At 38.1% G+C, this 20,663-nt stretch overlaps 1 pseudogene; it reads left to right on the top strand.

The window, feature by feature from the left end:
* Nucleotides 1-20,130, top strand: part of LOC118975321 (ER lumen protein-retaining receptor 3-like) — a 102,609-nt pseudogene extending 82,479 nt beyond the window's left edge.
* Nucleotides 20,131-20,663: the final 533 nt, after the last annotated feature.

Below are 20,663 nucleotides of genomic sequence, written 5' to 3'. Positions count from 1 at the left end.
ATAAAAGACTTAAATATAAGCCATGACACCATTAAAGTGCTAGAGGAGAACATTGGCAGGAAAATCTCAGATATTTCACACAGCAACATTTTTACTGATATGTCCCCTAGAGCAAGAAATATAAAGGAAAGAATAAACAAATGGGATCTCATCAAAATGAGAAGCTTCTGCATGGCTAAAGAGAACAGTATTAAAATAAAAGGACAACCAAGTGTATGGGAAAACATATTTGCCAATGATACCTCTGACAAAGGTTTAATCTCCAAAATATACAAAGAACTCATAGGACTTCACTCTAAGAAGACAACTAACCCAATTAAAAAATGGGGAAAGGACTTGAACAGACACTTCTCCAAGGAAGACATACAAAGGATCCAGAGACACATGAAGAGATGCTCAATATTGCTTGTTATCAGAGAGATGCAAATTAAAACCACAATGAGATACCACTTTACACTGGTGAGAATGACTATCATAAACAAAGCAATAAACAACAAATGTTGGAGAGGGTGTGGGGAAAAGGGGACTCTGGTCCACTGTTGGTGGGATTGCAGACTGGTACAACCATTATGGAAAACAGTATGGAATTTTCTCAGAAAACTAAACCCCGTAATTCCACTGCTAGGATTGTATCCTCAGAACCCTAAAACACCAATCCCAAAGAACCTATGAACCCCAATATTCATAGCAGCACAATTTACAATAGCCAAGAGTTGGAAGCAACCTAGGTGCCCGTCAGTAAATGAATGGATCAAAAAATTATGGTACATATATACAATGGAATTCTATGCCACAGAAAGAAAGAAGGAACTACTACCCTTTGCAACATCATGGATGGAACTGGAAAGCATTAAATTGAGTGAAATAAGCCAGGTGTTGAAGAACAAATACCATATGATCTCACCTTTAGCTTCCTTAACTTAGGAAGCTAAACAACAAAACAAACAAGCAAAATATAACAAAAGACACTGAAATAGAGAACAGGCTGACAGGGACCAGAGGGGAGAGGGGAGGGAATTTCAGGGGAAATAGGGGAGGGATTTAGAGGAATATATATAAAGGATACATGGACAACAACTGAGAAGTGTGGAAATGGGAGGAAGTGGGGGAGCACAGCGGGTGGGATGGGATGGGAATAATAGACAGAAAACTGTACTTGAAAAATAAATAAATTTTAAAAAAGAAAATAACGAATGGAATAGAACTATTATTTAAATTTAAGGTTATAGTAGCAGAAAACTTTCTAGAAATAAGAAGAATGACACTGAAAGACTCTACTGTATATCTAAAAAAATTTAACTAAACTAGTCAGTTCTAAACCATATTCTAGTAAAACAATTACACATTAAGGATAAAAAATCCCCTGGCCCTCCAGAAAAAATTACTAAGTTACTTTTTTAAAAAGTCAAATTGGCATAAAAGACTGCTTATCAGTAACATATAAAGCAAAACAGCTGGTAAGCAACAATTTAAAGGCGCTCCAAAGAGAAACCGTGAGGCAGCAATCTTACATCCAGCCATGATGTTCTTCAAAGAGCAAGGCCACAGACAACGTTCACAGGCACACCCCCGAGAATACTGTCCTCATGAACAATCCCTGAGAACCAACAGGAGGTCAAGCTTTATCTAACCAGGAGATGACAGGGCAAACGTCAGCAGTAAGAGTAATCATGAACATCAAAGACATTTAATTGCAGAACCAGGGTTAAACAAATGTGGAAGGACAGTGTATACTGTTATGTGTTCTGAGCTAGTAGAAACAACTCACAAAAAGTTAGAGGACAAAGAGGAGGAGGAATAAGATAAGCGCATTGACTGCCACACAATAGGCTGGTGCGGAGGATATTACTTGAAGTTGTCAAAACAAACAGATGTATCTAAGCAAAGGAGAAGAGGATAAATGGTGTTACATACGTGATTAACATAAACATAACCACTAGAAAAAATTACAGATCTTCCTCATAAACAAAAACACGCTAAAAAATGGGCAAATAAAGTAGAGCACAGAGGGGGAAAATGTAATGGACACGATATGAATACATATAATATAAATATGAAATAATGATGCAGCTGAGACCAAATATGTCTGTGATGTAAATACAAAATGGGCTTACCTCAACTATTTAAAAATATTCAGATCGATTTACAAAGCTAAATCCTATTGTATAATAAATGCAAAAACCAGTTAAAAAATTCCAAAGAGTTAAAAATAAACCACGTGGCAAGTTTGCCTCATGGGAATACAAAACAAGAACAGAGCAGGAACAACAATCCTGAGGGCAAACAGGTAGAGTTCAGACTAAAAGCGGTGTATGTGGCCAAGACCTCTCCATTGTGGATTTGGGTTCTTAACACTAAGAACCCAAATCCACAATGAATGTATAACAATGACAAATATATATGAACCAAATGAAAACACATCACTAATAATGGGTGAAGGGTTTATAGGAACAACTATAAAGGACATATGGACAAAAAGAAGGAGGGGTGGAAACAGGGGAGGTAGGTGGGGATGGCTGGGGTGGGGGGATGGGTAGGGGGGGAAAGGCAGAAACCTGTACTTGAAGTTCAAAAGTATTTAATAAACAAAATAATAGGGACTTTAAATAAAACACTTGTTTCCATTCATATCAAACCAGTCATGCCAGGGTGTCCAACCTCTTGGTGTCTTTGGGCCACACTGGAAGAAGAGTTGTTTTGGGCCATGCATTAAATACACACTAACAAAAACTGATGAGCAAACATAGTTTTAAGTAAGTTTATGATTTTGTGCTGGGCTGTGTTCGTAGCCATCCTGGACCATGCAGCCCATGGGCCATGGGTTGGACACCCCTGTAAGGAACCTTCTTCCACCCAAGTCTGTCAGTGATTCTCCATTTCTCTCATACATTGAAATCACATGAGGTCCTCTATGAGCACTGATGCTGTGGCCTCACACCCAGAGACCCCGATTTGCTCGGCTGTGGATATACCAATCGCTGGGGCCTAAGAGTGTTACGTCCTCCAGATGCCTCTAATGTGCATAGAAGACTGAAACCACTGAAACAGATGCACAAAGACTGGAAAGTACCAAAACTAACTACAGTGAGAAAAGAATATTCATGGTGGAAAGCAAGCAGATAAATACTCTTAATAAACCTAACAAATGTACAAAAATGTGTAAGAAGAATAAGTTGAATAAAAACCACACTTCATCTTTAATAGGACATATACCCATCATCTACGTTTCAATTGTCCCTAATCACTATATAAATTTAATGTCGTCCCAGTAAACACACTAAAAAGTTTTCTTGGAGCTAGACTACAGACAATTCTAACATTCATATAAAAACAGGCAAACATGTATATATGATAGGAAACCCCCAAAACAACAACAAAAAAAACAATAAGGGTTAACTAGAACTAATACATAAAGCATATTCTCAAAATTCTAAAGTTGTATGGTACTGGTGGATGAATGGACAGATCAGCCAATAGAACACAAGAGGAAGTCTAAATACAGACCCCAAAGCATGCAGAAATTTAGTGAGTGATAAAGAAGACATATTAAATGGCTGGGGGAAAATGATGGAATTTACAACAAATGTTCTCAAAACAAGTGAAAAATTATTAATTTTGGACTCCCACCTTACTCCAAATAGATAAGAGATCTAAATGTAAAAACTGACATATTAGTACTAGAATGAAACATGAGTGAATTTCTTTATAAGCTGGATGTGAAGAAAGCTTTTCTGACTATAACTCAAAATCCAGTTGCAACTTTTAAAAGGATGAATAAGTCCTCCTACATTAAAGAAAAGGTTTATTTTGTAAAATGTCAAAAAATCTTAAAATTTGGAAGAAAACAACTGCAATATGTTTCACAAATCAAAGGCTATTTTTCCTATTATACAAAGAACTCAAAATGAGAAAAAAAAGAACAAGCTAATACAAAGAAAATGGGCAAATTACATGAACAGTTCACAGAAAAAGAACAAATGTTTCTTAAACTATAAAAAAATGTTCAACCGCCTGCTAAAACTGAAACTAAACTCAGGTAACAGTGGGTGAATAAAAATTAGTCCTCTTATCACCAAGGTTTCTAAATACTATTGTCCATTAAACCAGGGATTCTTATTTAAATGGTGGATTGCAGCTTTAGGACCAAATAGAAGGGCTAAAGTCAACTCTAAACATTGTAATCTAGAAAGAAGCAGGCTATGCCAGATGGGCATAGGAGTCAGCTTGAAGCAGCTACCATTAGTCAAATTTGGGACAATTAGAAAACGGAAAAATGATGAAAGTAATAGATTATAACACTGAATTTTTTAAAATAAAAGATTTGCCCTGGCTGGTGTAGCTCAGTGGATTGGGCGCGGGCCTGTGAACCAGAGGATCTCAGTTCAATTCCCAGTCAGGGCACATGCCTGAGTTGTAGGCCACTTCCCCAGTAAGGGACACACAAGAGGCACCCATACATTGATATTTCTCTCCCTCTCTTCTTTCCCTTCCCCTCTAAAGATAAATAAATAAAATCTTTTTAAAAAGGTTCTTAAAAAAAGATTTTATTTATTTATTTTTAGACAGAGGGAAGGGAGTGAGAAAGAGAGGTAAAGAAACATCAATGTGTGGTTGCTTCTCACACACCCCCTGCTGGGCTTCTGGCCTGCAACCCAGGCAGGTGCCCTAAATGGGAATCCAACCGGCAATCCTTCGGTTCACAGGTGGGCACTTAATCCACAGACCCACATCAACTAGGGCATAAACACTGAATTTTTAAAAAGTTATCTGTGAATCTATAACAATACTCAAAAGAAAAAGGAAAGAGGAGGGGAAGCTGTGTTTTTTCAGATTACCAGCTAATAAAAGAAGACCGATAGGTTTGTAAATGCCTCCATTTACAATCGCCAGGGTAAGGATTTTCAGGCAACGACCATCAATGCACACTGAAATGATTAGATGTAATTTTAGGGGGTGTATTAGTTTTGTATTGCTGTCTCAACAAATTACCAACAACTTAGGGACTTAACACAACACAAATTTCTTAACTTACAGTTTTGTTGGTTAGAAGTCGGACACTGGACTTGCTGAGCACAAATGAAGGTATCAGCAGACCTGCATTCCTCCCGGGAGCCATGAGGGTAAATGGTTCCTTATCATTTCCAGTTCCCCGAAGAGAACGGCACTCTTTGGTTTCAGGCTCTCTTTCTCTGTCTTCAGAGCAAGCAGCATTGACCAGCAAGCAGCACGTCTCTGACCATCCTTCCTAAATCACATCACCTTCTGGTTCTTCTTACTTCTATTGTCTACCTTTAAGGACACTTGTGATTGCATTGGGCCCACCTGGATAATGCAGGGTAATTTCCCAATATTCAGGCCAGCTGGTTCGTAAACTTAATTCTATCTGCTACCTTCATTCCCCTTATCCATCCCTAAACCTACCCTATTCTTCCACAGCTTCCAGGGTTTAGGACATTGTCATCTGTGGGAATGGGGGCGAGGAGTGTATAGAGGTCTGTCTACCACAGCAGAAAAGGAAATTTGCATGCTCTCAAAGTCCTATACCTCTGATTATTCATTGATTATGTATAAAGAAACACAAGACACTTTTACAAGAGAGAGATCCAGCTTAATTAACGACCCAAATGCAGCCTCGCCAACAGAGAACAGGTGGCCATTATGAGAAATGAATGTAAAGCAATAGGAAGAACATTAACCCACCTATGTAGTGTTTTTGTCAAAAATATGTAACCTTAACTTAAACACGAGAAAATAAATCAATGAATCCAGATTGTGATACATTCTAGAAACAACTGGCCTGGATTCTTTAAGAATTACAATGTCATTTAAGAAAAAAATAGCAAGTGAACTGATACAGATTAGAGACAAAAAAGATGTGACTGTGAAATGCAATGAGTTGTCTTTGACTGGATCCTGGAATGAAGGTAAAAATCAGCAATATATATATATATTAATATATATATTAGAACCGGAGAATTTTAAATATGATCTGTTTAATATGCAAAATTAATTTATCCGTATTAGATACTAAGGTGTGAATGTGATATTGTGGCTTTGTGAGAGAGAGTTATTGCTCTTGAAGAGACAGTATTTAGGGATGGGACATCCCGATGTCTTCAGCTTGTTTGCAGCAGACAAAGGAGGTCAGTTGTTCATGGCAGGGTATGTAGAAAAAAAGAAAAAAGTGAATATAAAAATATTAATATTCAGTGAAACTAAGCAAAAGATTAACTTTGGTGGCTGAAATTTCTTACTTTTGCTCACCATGTGGATAGTTGATATCACCACAAGGCATCAACCATCATTTAATTTGTTTTGAACACTTGACCACATATACCAATCATTAAACCTTCAATCTTCTGAAAACCTAAAATTTTTCCTTCTATGTGTTTTTGAATTTTATATCTATTGCCAAATTGCTTAAGTTGGCTTAAAGGCTTCACAACTTAGACCTTAATTATTTGCCTGCCATGAACTTTTCTTGTTAGAACATGTTCTCTTTCCTTCAATTTGGGGCTTCGTTGATGGTTAGCTCTTCTATTTGCAATTGTGAAGATGAATACAGTAAGTGTTCTTCCTTCTTCCATACCTAATAAAATGTCTTCTTCCTCCACACAGGTAAAGAAAGTACCTGTATTTTCTTTCATGGCTCCAAATGTACAGGTTTGGTGACTTGTCTGTAAATTACATACCATAACCGGAGATACCCTTTCTTGACCTAAACAACTTCTACCACATTGTGGACATTTCACATGTTAGATGAACACAAAGGAAATTATAATAAGCCACATTTTCACACACTCTTTAGAATGAAAACCTTTCAAACCAACTCTTTCTTCTTTCTTTTTCTCTTTTTTCTTTTTTGAGGGTGTAACTTGATTTCTAAACAGCTAACGTGAAAATAAGAAGGACCAAAATATAGAAGCTTGTACCCTTACAAAGCCAGTATAAATGTTTGGAAAGCTATTCTCTACCATTCATGGCTGTTCTTTTCTTATAGCACTTTTCTTATAATTCCAGTATTCTATCTCCTGATGAGCTACACGGCTCCTTACACACAACTGGACTTTGGAGAACTCGTCATTAAAATGCCCTTAAGTCATAAAACACACTTTGAAGTAGAACAGTAGGCAGCAGCTTCAGTAAGCTGAAGATCAAAGATATTGCTCTCCCCATAGCCAATGAGAATGAAACTTGATTTTAGTGCAGAAATGTTTGGGGAAGAAATTATTTCTTCTGATAAAAGAAAGCTGGAAATGGAGCAAGGAGGCTCTGGACCTATCTCCTTTACTACATGGTTCCTATATTTCTCCAACAGCCTATTGGACCTTCTTTAAATCTTCTTAAATTTGAAAGCCTTTCTGTTCTCCACAGCTGGCCCCTTATCTTTGCCCTTGAAAGAGAACATGCTGACCTGCCCGCTACAGACACGGCATCTGAGGCGAGTGTGTGCCATTTCTGATTTTCCCTGTTCTGGTTCTCATACAGACCACCCCACTACAGTATTTTATTAGACTATTTTTTCCTTGTTATTTTCCCATTCATGCTTTGTGAAAACCAGCAACAGACCCAGAATAAAAATACAGCAGCGTCTGAAGAAGCTGTGTGGTATCAGCTTTTGAGATCTACTGTTGACTAGCCATGTGCTTTACACATCAGAGGTTACTGGCTTGCGAGGGAAATTGAACCGGTTTGACACCTCTTGATCATACAATTCCTGGGGTTTCCTGAATTTTGAAGCAAAACAGTCAGTTAATCTCACTCAGCACATAGTACTAAGGAAGGCAGGAGAAAGGTAGGGAAGCCAGCCCGAACACAACACAATCGGGTACCAGGGGATCAGTGTCCCTGTCCCAGTAACCCTTCTGGGCAGACCTGAGAAAGGAAATCTACACAGAGCAAAGGCTCAGTCTGGAGGCTTCTGGTCAGGGCCTAGTCTGTGTTTAATAATGTACCCATAGCGCTGTTTGATATTCCATTCACATTCAAGTATGGTTACCAAACTGTGAGAGAGAGCTTAGATCTGAGGACAACCCACTTTTTATTCTCTCTTAGAACTAATGGAGATTGTAGCCTCAGGAGCCTTTTCTTTTGACATTTTTAAGAATTCCCACAACTACTGAAAGATCACATGGAGAAGCCTGAACAGCTCAGAGAGCCCAAAGCCAGAATTATGTGCTCCGTGCCACGTGAATGGGTGGATATACATGTACCTATCAGAACAGAAAAGTCAGTGAGCCTGGCGCTGAACATAGTTCTGCCCTCAAACCTCTCTATACAATTTTGCTGTCCAGAGGAGAAAGCAGTTTGAGAATTTATTATTATTTCTTAGAATAGAAATTAATTCAACATTGAAGCACTCCTAGTAAACACATTTCAACATAGAACATGAATCTCTATAGTAAGTAGCCTTTTCCCTTTCTATGTAATTTTCTTAAATGCTTTATTTTTTTAAAGGAATGACAGAGAGACAATGAAACCATAAAGATAGATCTGGTCATACAAATATTTCCAACCACACATTAAGTATATGTAGGAGTATATTGTTATATACTCATATATATAATCTTCCACATTTAAAAGATCATTTTCTCCTGGCATTTTCTTCCACCTCCACCCCAAGAAAACAAATGTGTTTGTGGCCACAGAATTCTAGCTAGACTACTCCTCCATAAAACAGACTCAAAGTGACGCCATCACAACCAAAGGCTGTGTGGTTTTCAGCTCATTCTGAAGTGAATGGTCTGGATCAAACTGGCAATCTGTTGGCAACCCCACTCGTTCACGGGTCTATCTTTACTCTTCTCTGCCTCCCTCCCCCATGATCCGCTAGATAATAGGGCTCTCAGAGAGAGTGTTCTGAACACCTAACTTAAATAAAGAGAGATGTGAGCCTTTTGAAAAGATTGAAAACACAAATTTAGAATGCCCTTTTGGGGAAAAGGAAATAAAAACACCTTGTGGTCACAAAATGATGCTCTCTTTTTTCGTCGGTGTGTGGGACTGATACTGATAGGCATGCATCTTCCTTCCCAGAAGTTAGCCATAGGCATGAACAGAGTAATTAGGAATGGTGTTGGGACTGCTTCTTCTTCTATTTAAAAGATAGACTTCATTAATGCAGTGTTAGGTTCACTGCAAAATTGAGTGGAAAGGACATCACTCACCCAGTGCCCCACATGCACAGCCAACCCTACTATAAACATCACTCACTGCAGTGGAAAATATAATATGTTAGCTGATTAACCTCCATCGACAACAAGATTATCATCTGAAGTCCATTGTTTACATCAGGGTTCACTCTTGGTGTGACTTCTATGGGTCCCGAAAAATATATAATGACATATATCCAGCACCGCAGTGTCATACACAGTATTTTCACTGCCCTAAAAATTCTCTGTGCCCTGCCTCTTTGTCCCTTCCTCCTGGAAACCCCTTATCTCTTTTTGTTCCCATAGTTTTGTCCCTTCCAGAGTGTCATATTGTTGAAAGCATGCAGCTAGAAACTTTTTCACTTTGACTTCTTTTGCTTAGCAATATATATTGAAGTTTCCTCCATGTCTTTTCATGGCTCGGTTCTTTTTAGAGCTGAATAATATTCCATCACTTAGGTATAACAACAGTTTGTCTAACTAGTGACCTATTGAAGGACTTATTAGTTGTTTCTGAGTTTGAACAATTTGGAATAGAGTCGGTATAAATATTTGAGTACAGGTTTTGGTGCAGATGTAAGTTTTCAACTCATTTGTGATTGTTGGATTTTATGGTATGCAAATTATGCAAGAAACTACCAAACTGTCTTCTAGAGTAGCTGTACTATTTTGCATTCCCACATGAATGCATGAATGAGAGTTGAATGAGAACATGAACATGAATGAGAGTTTCTGTTGTTTCACTTCCTCTTCAGCATCGGGCATCATCAGTATTTTGGATTTTAACCCTTTTAATAAATTTAAACTGGTATCTCATCGTTTTAACTTCTAAGTCTCTAATAACAAAGCATTGGGTATCTTTTCATATGCTTATTTCTCTTTGTATGTCATCTATGAGGGGGTCTGTTCAGATCTTTTGCCCATTTTTAAATGGGGTTGGCTGTTTTCTTACTGTTTACCTTTAAGGGTTCTTTGTATATTTTGGGTAGCATTCTTTTATCAGGTGTCTTTTGAAAATGTTTTTTACCTAGTCTTTTGCTTGTCTTTTCATTCTCTTAACTATTGCTTCTTTTTAAAGTTTTATTTTTCCTTATTTGACCATGGGTACTAAATAGAATGTCTAAACACTGATAACTCCAGTTTACATAAGGCATTAGCCATCTATTGTTTGGTTGTTGAGTAACACTAAAATATTTTGTTTGCATACTCTATTGGAATGATGTGGTCAAAAGTTCTTTTTGCAATTTATTAAACCCTTCCTGGGAAAAATTTAGGGTATAAATAGCATCTCTCCATTTGCCAGACTTAGCTACCCAGAAGTTAAATATTTCCTGACTGTTATTTAATAAGTGTGAAATGAGACTAATTATGAGCTACCTTCCTTCTACCAGGATATGTGTGTATGTGTGTGTGATTATATATCAGTTTTAGGATTCTTATTTATATTTCTGTGAAAACTGCCATGGAATGTTGGTAGAAATTTTACTGAATCTGTAGAGATTACTTTGAGTAGCATGAACATTTTAAAAATACTATTTCTTCTGATCCACGATCATGGGATATCTTTCTATTTATTTGTATCTTCTTCAATTTCTTTCATCAATGTCTTATAATGTTCAGGGTACAGGTCTTTTACCTCCTTAGTTAAATGTATTGCTAGGTATTTTATTTCCAGTTTCTGTGATATATCGAGGTATGTCCACAAAGTATCCAGCCATGCAATATGAAAAATAGAGAAATTTATTGAAGAAGACTCAATAAACATTGTACATAAGACAATAACACCTCAATCCCCTTTGAAGTGGGTACCTTGGGACCTCACACAGTTCTCTCAATCACCATTGGCTACCCTGTTGTATTTTCCTGAATCTCATCATCAGTCTGAAATCTCTTGCTTTTCAAAGGTAATTTTAGTTTTGGGAAAACCCAGAAATCCCTGGCTGACAAATCTGGGCTGTAGGGGGGTTGAGTCACCTGGGTGATTTGATGTTTTTCCAAAAACTCTGCACAAAAGGTGATGGATGAGTGGGTATGTTTTTGTGATAAAGTTGCCAGTCCCCAGTTGTACATAGTTGTGGCCTTTTGAATCATCCAAATAGTTTCCATGGAGAAATGTTCAAGCGTAATACAAAATCTGATGCAGATCCACTGCTCTACTGGCTGAGTCATTTTGATGTGATGGCCACACCGTAACATGTTCACTCAGTGGCATCTGCTGCCCCCACTACTATGGTGAAGTCATCATTGTTCACATATGTGCATTCCAGGTCACTCTCCTTGGCTACCAGGTTACATTGATGTTGTTATATTAACAATGACTGGACTTTTTTGGACAGATCTTGGGGTCTTGCCCTCTCATACATCACGTCTTGTGCAGAGTTTTCTTTGAGAAACATCAAATCTCCCAGGTGACTCAACCCCCACTACAGCCCAGAGTTGACACCCTGATAACTCTGGCTTTTCCCAAAACTAAAATCAATATTGAAAGAGAAGAGATTTCAGGCTGCCAGTGAGATTCAGGAAAATAATGACAGGGCAGCTGATGGTGATTGGGAGAACTATGTGGGGCCCCAAGGTGCCTACCTTGGAAGGGGACTGAGGCATCATTTTCCCATGTACAATATTTGCTATACCTTGTATCTTCTTCAATAAATACCTCTATTTTTCATATCACATGGCTGGATGTATATGTATATATATATATATACATATCCATATATATATGGATATATATAGAGAGAGAGGGAGAGAAAGATTTCTGCTTTTTGTCTACCATGAGGTTTACATAAATCATCTTATAGTTATAATAGTCTGTTTCAATCTGATAACAATTTAACTTTAATCACATACAAAAACTTTACCCCCAAGCATTTTTTTGCTGTCACAGTTTATTTCTTTTTATACTGTGTATCCATTAATGAATTGTTTTGCTACAATTACTTTTAATACTTTTGTCCTTTAATCTATGTTAGAGTTAAATAATTAAGAAACCACTATAATCAATAATAGAGTATTCTGAATGTGACTATATACTTACCTACCAGTGTATTTTATATTTCAATATGTTTTCATATTACTAACTGGTGTTATTTTATTTTATCTTGAATCACTCCTTTTAGAATTTCTTATAAGACAGGTCTAGCTGCGATGAACTCCCTCAGCTTTTGTTTGTTTTGGAAAAATCTTTCTTCTCCATTCTTGAGGGACAGCTTTGCTGGGCAAAGGATTCCTGGTTAGAAGTTTTTTCTTTCAGCATATAGTATAAAAACACAGATTCTGATAACATTACGTGGAATCAGGTTCTGTTTTGGCCACTTGTAAGCTGTGCAATTTGGGGCAAGGAGATCTCAATCTCTCTGAGCTTCAGTTTTCTTGACTTTGGTGAAGATTAGATAAGACAGTGACCTGAGTCACTGAGTTCTATGATAGATATCACTTTTCATTAAGCACCTGCCAAATTGAAATGTAAATACAGGGTAAGGCAGGAGGAGTAGGTTTGCGGTTGTTTGTATAAAAATAATACAGTTGATAAATAATGATATCAGAATTAACTCTCTTTTGCATATTTACAACTGGAAACCTACTTTTGCTCCACCTTGTATTTGCTCATGGGGCTGCCTTTCCCAGCATAGGGTAAGTTCCTTGAGGGCAGAATCATGGTTTGTTCTTTTCTTTTCTGAGCTCCTTGCTGTTATTACTATATTGTATATTTTTAATAAATTGATGATTTTTTAAAAATTCTTTGACCATTGGCTAGCTCAACAGAAGTAAGAGCTTGGTTTGGTCATAGTAGGATGTCCCAGGGACCCTCTGTAGTCAGACACAGAAGGCAGTGGTGATGGCTGACTGAAAAGGCCTAGGGCCTGTCATCCCCCTCTCTAGAGATAAATAAAATAGTTACATGCTTATTCTCATTTAGTCCTCAGAAGAATCTGATGAGGTCGGATTACTATTTCTATGTTTATACAAAGGAAATCTGAGATCCAGAGAAATTAAATTAGTAGCTCAGATTGAGCGTGTTTTATAGCAGTAGAACTATAATGAACTCAGACATTGTTATGGCCTGAATGTGTACTCCCAAAATTCGAGTGAGGAAGCCTTAACCTCCAATGTGGCTATATTTAGAGATGAGCTCTCTAAAGAAGTAATTAAGGTTAAAGGAAGTGATAAGGGCAAGGCTCTAATCATATATGGATTTTTATTCTTATGAGAAGAGATGCCAGGAGCTAGAGTGGCTTCTCTCTCTCTCTCTCTCTCTCTCCCTCTCTCTCACACATACATACTCACTGAGGAAAGGCCATGTGAGGACATAACAAGATAGTAGCCATTTGCAAGTTAGAAATAAAACCCTCACCTGGAACAAAACTGGCCAGAAATGTGATCTTAGAATTTTAGCCTCTAACTGAGAAAATAAGTTTCTGTTGTTTAAGTGTTCCAACTCGTGCTGTTTCGTTATGGCAGCCTGAGCTGACTAACATAGGTGTTGTTCCAGTCAGCTCTTATAATAAACCAGTTGTTCCAGTTAGCCATATAATAAACCAGTCTATAAATTAGGGTCTTAAAATAACAATAATCATTTTCTTATTTATCACAGTCTCTATGTTTTGGAAATTCTGGAAGGGTTCAGACAGGCATTTCTGGCATGGTGGGTGTTTTTGTGGTTGTAGACAAACTTTGACTAGAACTAAAAGAGCTGTAGGCTGGATGAGCACCTTCCCCGCCTTATGAAGGCTCATAGTCTCTTCAAGGGTTCTTTATGCACAGGCTACTGGACTTTCTAACAGCATGAAAACCCCAGGGTTATCAGATAGCTTACACGGTGCAAGAAGATGTCAAGAATTAGCATTCCATCAAATAAGGCATCACTATTGTCTTTTATGACTTAGCCTTAGAAATCATTCGTTGTCACTTCCATCCATTTTATTGGCTATGAACAAGTCACCGCCTGATTAGTTGGAGGGAGAAAGTAGCTAGAATCTCCTTCTTCATAAAAATGGTATGATTTTTAAAAAGAGTGGGGCGGGGGTCTCTTTTGGGGTCATCTGGTCAAGTATAATCTGCCACAGATTTATTTGGGTCGAGGACCATGATTTCCCCATAATAATTTTGTGATGCTAAAACAGAAACCCTCCCCTCATTGAGGGATTTAAATGTTTAGTTTAGAAAAAAGAAGTGAGTCGTTATGAGTTATTTAAGATGAGCTGAGTAGTACCCCTCTCCATTTGGTTAAGGGACCTAGGATCACAAAGGGCATGTCCAAACAGATGCTTTTAAAGTAACTCTCTTGGCTATGTCCCCAGGAGAGGGCTTGGGGTCTATGTGGTCAGGTGAAGGAATGACTCATCTTCTCATAAAACCAGGGAACTAAAGAGCTCTGAGCTCGGCCACTAGTATGAGGGGATCTCACAAAGGAATGATTAATGAGCAACTTTGGTCAACCTCAGACTCCCTCCCAGAGCAGAGGGAGGAGCAGTGGTGGGGGAGTAAGAGAAGACGAATGAGTAATGGCAGTATGAGAGGGAGATGGGTAGGAGGAAATCCACAGAGTTGGCAGTGGTGTACTGGATGGGAATAGCTGGATGGAAGTGTACTACAAAGAAAATGAGAAACCGAATCCTCAAGCAGCTCCACCCAGAAAGGCAGCAAGTAGAGAATTTTGCTTAATTCCAAAAGAACCTTAGTTGCCCACAATGGAAGAGAAATCACAAAACCACTGTCTGACAGGAAATTATCTCTTAGAATGGAGTTTCTGGGTACCCAACTTCTCTTATTCCTGTAAGAGGCTTGCTGGAAAGCAAAGAGACCCTGTATGTTTCATATTCACAGCACCTTGCCCCAGCCTTGATGATATCAAAAGGTGAAAAGAATGAAAAAAATCACTTTCAATAGATCTGAACTTAGTTCACAAAGAAAGGTCAAGTATTGCTGAGTCTACTCATAACCATGTCAATCAAGAACCCAAAATGCTTATGGAGTTCTTGGTGCTCCCTCTGTCAGTTATTCCCCAATACAGGTCACAGGGTGAGAGTAGCATGGTTAGCTAATGACTCAAAGTGGAGCAAAATTATATGAACTCATATTTTTATGAGTTAGGCAGAAGGTTCTTTCATATATGAATTTTTAAAAACTGAGTCCGAAAGGACCATGGAAAATAAACACTATTATGCTCCAATAGAATAAAATGGGATGATGGAATTGACCTTCCATGTCCCTTTCCTCTTTTGTACAACCAATAGTAATATCTTTTTTTTTTCCATTTTTTTAAAAGCTAATTTCCCTGAACAGCAATATACTGTTCAGGAGCAACCTCCGCTCAGAGGAGACTGATAATAATACAGTTCAGAGAAGTGTGAACCGTGTTTCTAGTGTCATTTCCTTACCACATTCCTTCCCAATTTTAAGAAGACATTCTACTGTTGGCAGCAGATTAGTGCAAAATCTTTGAACCTGAATCTCCCCCAAGCATCCAGCAGTCACTGAAACTAGGGGGCCAAATTAATTCATAGGAGTAGACTGTAGAGACTTCAGCCTCCAAGGAATAAATTCAAATTTTTAACAAATATTTGGAAGAGCATAAGAGGAAAATGTATGTACTGATGTATTGCCTTCCCAGCTTAGCATATTTTCTGGTAACAATCCTTCATCACAGAGAGTCATGTCAAACCTCTTGTTCCCACCCCATCACCACCTCCGGAATTCAAAGTGTTCTGAATAACCACTGTCAACCTGAGGGCACATGGTCTGAGGAATGAGCAACATTTTTCCTTTAGTTGGGAGGCTCATTCTACTCCGCTAAGGGAATGCTTCAAGGAGAAAAAAAGAGAACACCACAAAGTCAGCGGATTCAGTCTCAGTGCTCAGTGGAAGGGCAGCTGATCAAGCCTAATTAGTGTGGTTACCATAAAAGTGGCTGCCTTTCCATTGCCTTCCTGCCGTTTACCCTGCAGCACTTTTTGATAATCCAGTGGCAGGAATTTCCTATGAAGTGTTGTCTTCAGAACTGTTCTCCCTAGAAGACTCACAACCCTGGAATATTTTTTCATCCTGTTTCAACAACCCACAGATTTTAGAGTAGAATTCAGAGTCAAATTAATGGGAAGGCAAGCTGGGTATCTACCGAGGATGCAGATCTAAAGGGGGAACTAAAACATCACTGGAATAAATTGGCAAAATGTAAATTGGTTTCACTCCTCACTGGTGTCAACCTATCTGTGCTAAGGACTTTTGTGAATCACACATGAGCTTGCTGTCGGCTGAGTTCTTAATCAATAATGCATGTTGTTTTGCTTACCAGGAATGAGTGGCTTAGTTTAATTATCTAAATGTTAAACCCTGTAATTTGCCTCTCAATATATTGTCTCATTTAGAAAATTGCAAAAGAAACTTTAGAAAACTACAGAAAATATAATAAATATTTTGGATCTTTTCATTCCCCTCCTTCTGAGGCTAGTGAAGTTAGTGACTGTTTTTATATACAGTTTGTGTTAGTTTAAAAAAATCAGTTTCTTCTCAGTTCCCATTAAAAAAAGATGTACAAATATTTAAAGAAAATACGGTATAAGAGATGCCAATCTAATAGTCTTCCTAGAACAACTGCATTATCTCTAGTCAACCTGAAGTGACACAAGATCCATTTAATCAGCATTTCTGTATCTTTGTTCAGCATCTTTGTTTAGCATCTTTGTGTGGGAGGCAACCCATAAATGGAAGGTATTGAGAAGTAGCATTGACCTTCAAAGGCTCATTTACTAGCTATGTTGTTATTAAATACTCAGCTCCTTAACTTCAGTGAACCATGCTTTTGACTGTCCTTTTTTTTCTCATTTCTTCACTATTAACTTCTCTAAGCTTGCAGAATCATTTCCTCAATTATACTCAGGAACATCATTTTGCTCTTTGGCTAACCTCCAATTCATCATTAATTATGAATTCTCTGTCCTTTATAATTCATTAAGAAACATCATGAAAATTCTACATCAAGTTAATTTGGTTTCACTCAGTCTTTGAAGACTGGCCACAGTTTTTAAAAGATTTGACATGTGTCAGGCACCGGGCTAATGGCTAAATGACTATTATACAGTTATACAATATTTATTTTATTTTCAAAATAACCTTCTAAAATAGATACTATATCCATTTAAGAAAAAAAATCAAAGTAAAATACATTGTACTTTTTTTGTCTGTTTCACAGACAGTGAGTAGCAAAACTAAAATTTGACACCTGGTATGTCAACTTACCTGACATCAAATCCCATGCTCTTAAACCCGGCACTAATTGTCATTCTTATCTACCATGTATTACGTCAGGTGGACCATGCTTGGCACTGTGCCCTTTGCATTCATTTCAGAGGGATTCACCTAAACTCACAGAGGCTAAATAACTTTCTAAGTGGTCTCACAGCCTGTGAGTGGCAAAGCTAAAGGTCAAATTCAGACCTGTTCTCTCCAGGTATACAACTGACAATAGCATGTCCCTATCTTTAGGAAGAATGTGGGGGTTTGTTTGGAATGACTGAAAGACTGACAACTCCCTCCCCAGCAGCCCCACTGATTCTGCATAAATAAAGGCTTCCAACACTACTGAACTTACAGTCTTTGGGAGCGAGTATTTTCTGTGTAGCTGTGAGAACCCTTGTCAATATCTTGGTTACTACATCCTTAATTCTTTCTAGGAACTTCTGAATGCCATCTGGTCAACTTTTCTCATATATAAAAATTACCTATATCTAGCCCTGGCTGGTGTGGCTCAGTGGATTGAGTGCTGGCCTGCAAACCAAAGGGTCACCAGTTGATTCCCAGTCAGGGCACACGCCTGGGCACATGCCAGAGGTCCCTGGTTGAGGGCTTGCGAGAGTCAACCATATGTTGATGTTTCTCTCCCTCTCTTCCCCTTTGTCTAAAAATAAATAAATAAAATCTTTAAAAAATAAAAACAATCTTAAAAAAATTACTTTTATCTATTACCTCTCTGAGACTTTAATAAGGGCTAGACTTGCCCTCTACACTTTTATCCCTAATAGTCTATTAGGTAAGTGAACAGTCTATAAACACTTACTCTAAATCATTTTAAAATTTTAATTTGGCAAAAGTAGAGAGATAAAAATCTACATTAACATAAATACTTAGCTTGTTCACATAGCAGCATTTAACAAATAATTCCTTTGTTGTATCAGTTTAGGTAGCTGTTGTGGTTGCCCACTACCTGGGCTCTTGGGATGGGTTGCTTAAGACATGACTTCCAGTGAACTAGCTCCATACCACACACACACACACCCCTTTTGGTATCCATGCCTTCATACAGTATCCTCCCCTTGAGTATAGTTTGGATTTAGTGACTTGCCTCTGAGGCATAAAATATAGCTCAAGTGACGGGTACCATTTCAATAATTACATTATAAAACAATGTTGACGTTCATCTTGCTAAAACTCTCTTTCTTGCTGCTGTTCTCTTGACTTCTCACTTTCTTACTTTGATGAAACAAGCTGCCACATTGTGAGATGCTCAGCGAAGATGTTCATATGGCAAAGAACCAAGGGAAATCTCTGGGTAACAGCTTGGGAGAGACTGTGTTTTAGTCCAGTAACTCACAGTGAAATGAATCTTGCCAAGAACCTGAGAGTGAGCTAGGAGCATGTCCTTTCGGGTCAAGCCTTGAAATGACTAGAGCCTTGTTAGAGAACCCAGCTAAACATAACCAAATTCCTGACCCAGAGATACTGCAAGATAATAAATGTGTATTATTTTAGTGTGCTAAGTCTTGGGGCAATTTGTTACATAGCAATAGATAACACATACAGCTCGTTACTCCCAGCATACTTCAAGAGTTGTGCTGAGACCTGCTATGCTCAGGTTGGGCTATCCTAGGGACACTGGAATTTGCATCCTCGATGGACACCATTTCCTCTATATTTTGAAGTTTATATTTCTGAACTGGGTGCTCATTTGCTTTCATTGTTTGCTCCTTAGGAGGCAAAACTCCATTTTCTTCAGAAATATATTCTCCCTATTATTGGGATGTCACTATGCAGTTATCTACCTGTCTTGCCCTCACAGAGCTTTACTTGGGCCCTAAATGAGGATTGACAAACAGGCGTTCTTCCCTGACTGTCAGACCTCACATTTAATTATCAATCTTGTTTTGCTTTTATAATTATAACAAATAAGAAATATTTGTACCAGCTGAGAACACAGAGTGCAGAGCTTGGAGTTATGGACAGGGTTGCACGGGACCCACAGCCTATGCCAAAATGTGGCAGCCTCCTTGCCTACCAGAAAGTTTTCCAAGAATTGGCTGTGCATGGGCATTGGGTCTGCTGGCTGGACCAGGATTGTGTTCTGTATCCTTGACAGACTAAGCCACCTCCTGGCCATGCTCCTGGGGAAGACCTAGAAGACCAAGTTCTAAAAAGACATCACTGGGGAAAAGCCAGATCCTTTCTGTAGTCGTTTTCACCACCAAGTACCTGGACTTGTTCGTCAATGTCATCTCTGTCTTCAACACAGTTGTGAAGGTGGTTTTTTTCCTCTGTGCCTATGTCAGTGTACATGATCTATGGGAGATTTGGGAAAACGTTTAACAGTGAGAATGATACATTCCTCCTGGAGTTTCCTCTGGTTCCATTCATTGGGTTCTTTATCCTTGATAATTATAGTTTCACTGTAATTCCCTAGAGATCCTCTTAACTTTCTCTACCTGGAATTGGTGGCCATCCCACCCCAGGTCTTCATGACCAGCAAGACTGGAGAGGCTGGAGACCATTACTACTCACTTGCTGTTTTTTCTTGGGCTGTATAGGGCACTCTTCCTGCCTCACCAGATAAGGCACTATAAGACTGAGAATTTCTGTGACCAAATTGAAGTGGTGTCTGGAGTAGCACAAACTATCTTCTACTGTGACTTCTTCTACTTATACATAACCAAAGTCCTTAATGGAAAGAAACTCATTCTTCCAATGTCAATTTGAGGACCTTCAGAGAACATGGGCATGAAGCCAACTGCTTAAGATGTTCTACTGAGTGACTTATGACTCAGATCAAATGTTAAAATTAAAGCCAGAAAAAAGCTTAGAGCAGATGAATTTCAACAAAACACTGATCATTACATCCAGAAGACCTCATCAATAATGTCTCTTTTATATAGGCAACTAAAAACCCGGGTCAGTTACACACCCATAGTGCCATACAATGTCAACAGGAACACCAAGAAACCTTAAGTATCTAACTTACAAAAGGAGACAAATAAACTACTGCTCTCTAAAAAGTATTTTTGAATAGGAAAAACTATTTGTAACAGTTTTACATTGATAATAATAGCTATATGTTTAATAATAACTTCAACAATAGTTTTCTTTGAGTGCTTATATGTGTCAGACACTATGCTGAGATCTTTATATGACTTTTATTACATAGACATTGAAGTGTTTTAATTATTTTGCCCATGATTCTATGTTTTTTTTTAAATTTAAGGATGAGAATAAAGGAGCTTTATGGAGATTATGTGACTTGCTCAC

Source organism: Sturnira hondurensis, unplaced genomic scaffold, assembly GCF_014824575.4.
Source record: "Sturnira hondurensis isolate 20B ecotype Veracruz unplaced genomic scaffold, ASM1482457v3 Scaffold0001509, whole genome shotgun sequence".
In the NCBI taxonomy this organism is placed as follows: domain Eukaryota; kingdom Metazoa; phylum Chordata; class Mammalia; order Chiroptera; family Phyllostomidae; genus Sturnira; species Sturnira hondurensis.
Note: the sequence above shows the minus strand (reverse complement) of the source record. Positions and strands in the feature narration are given on the sequence as shown.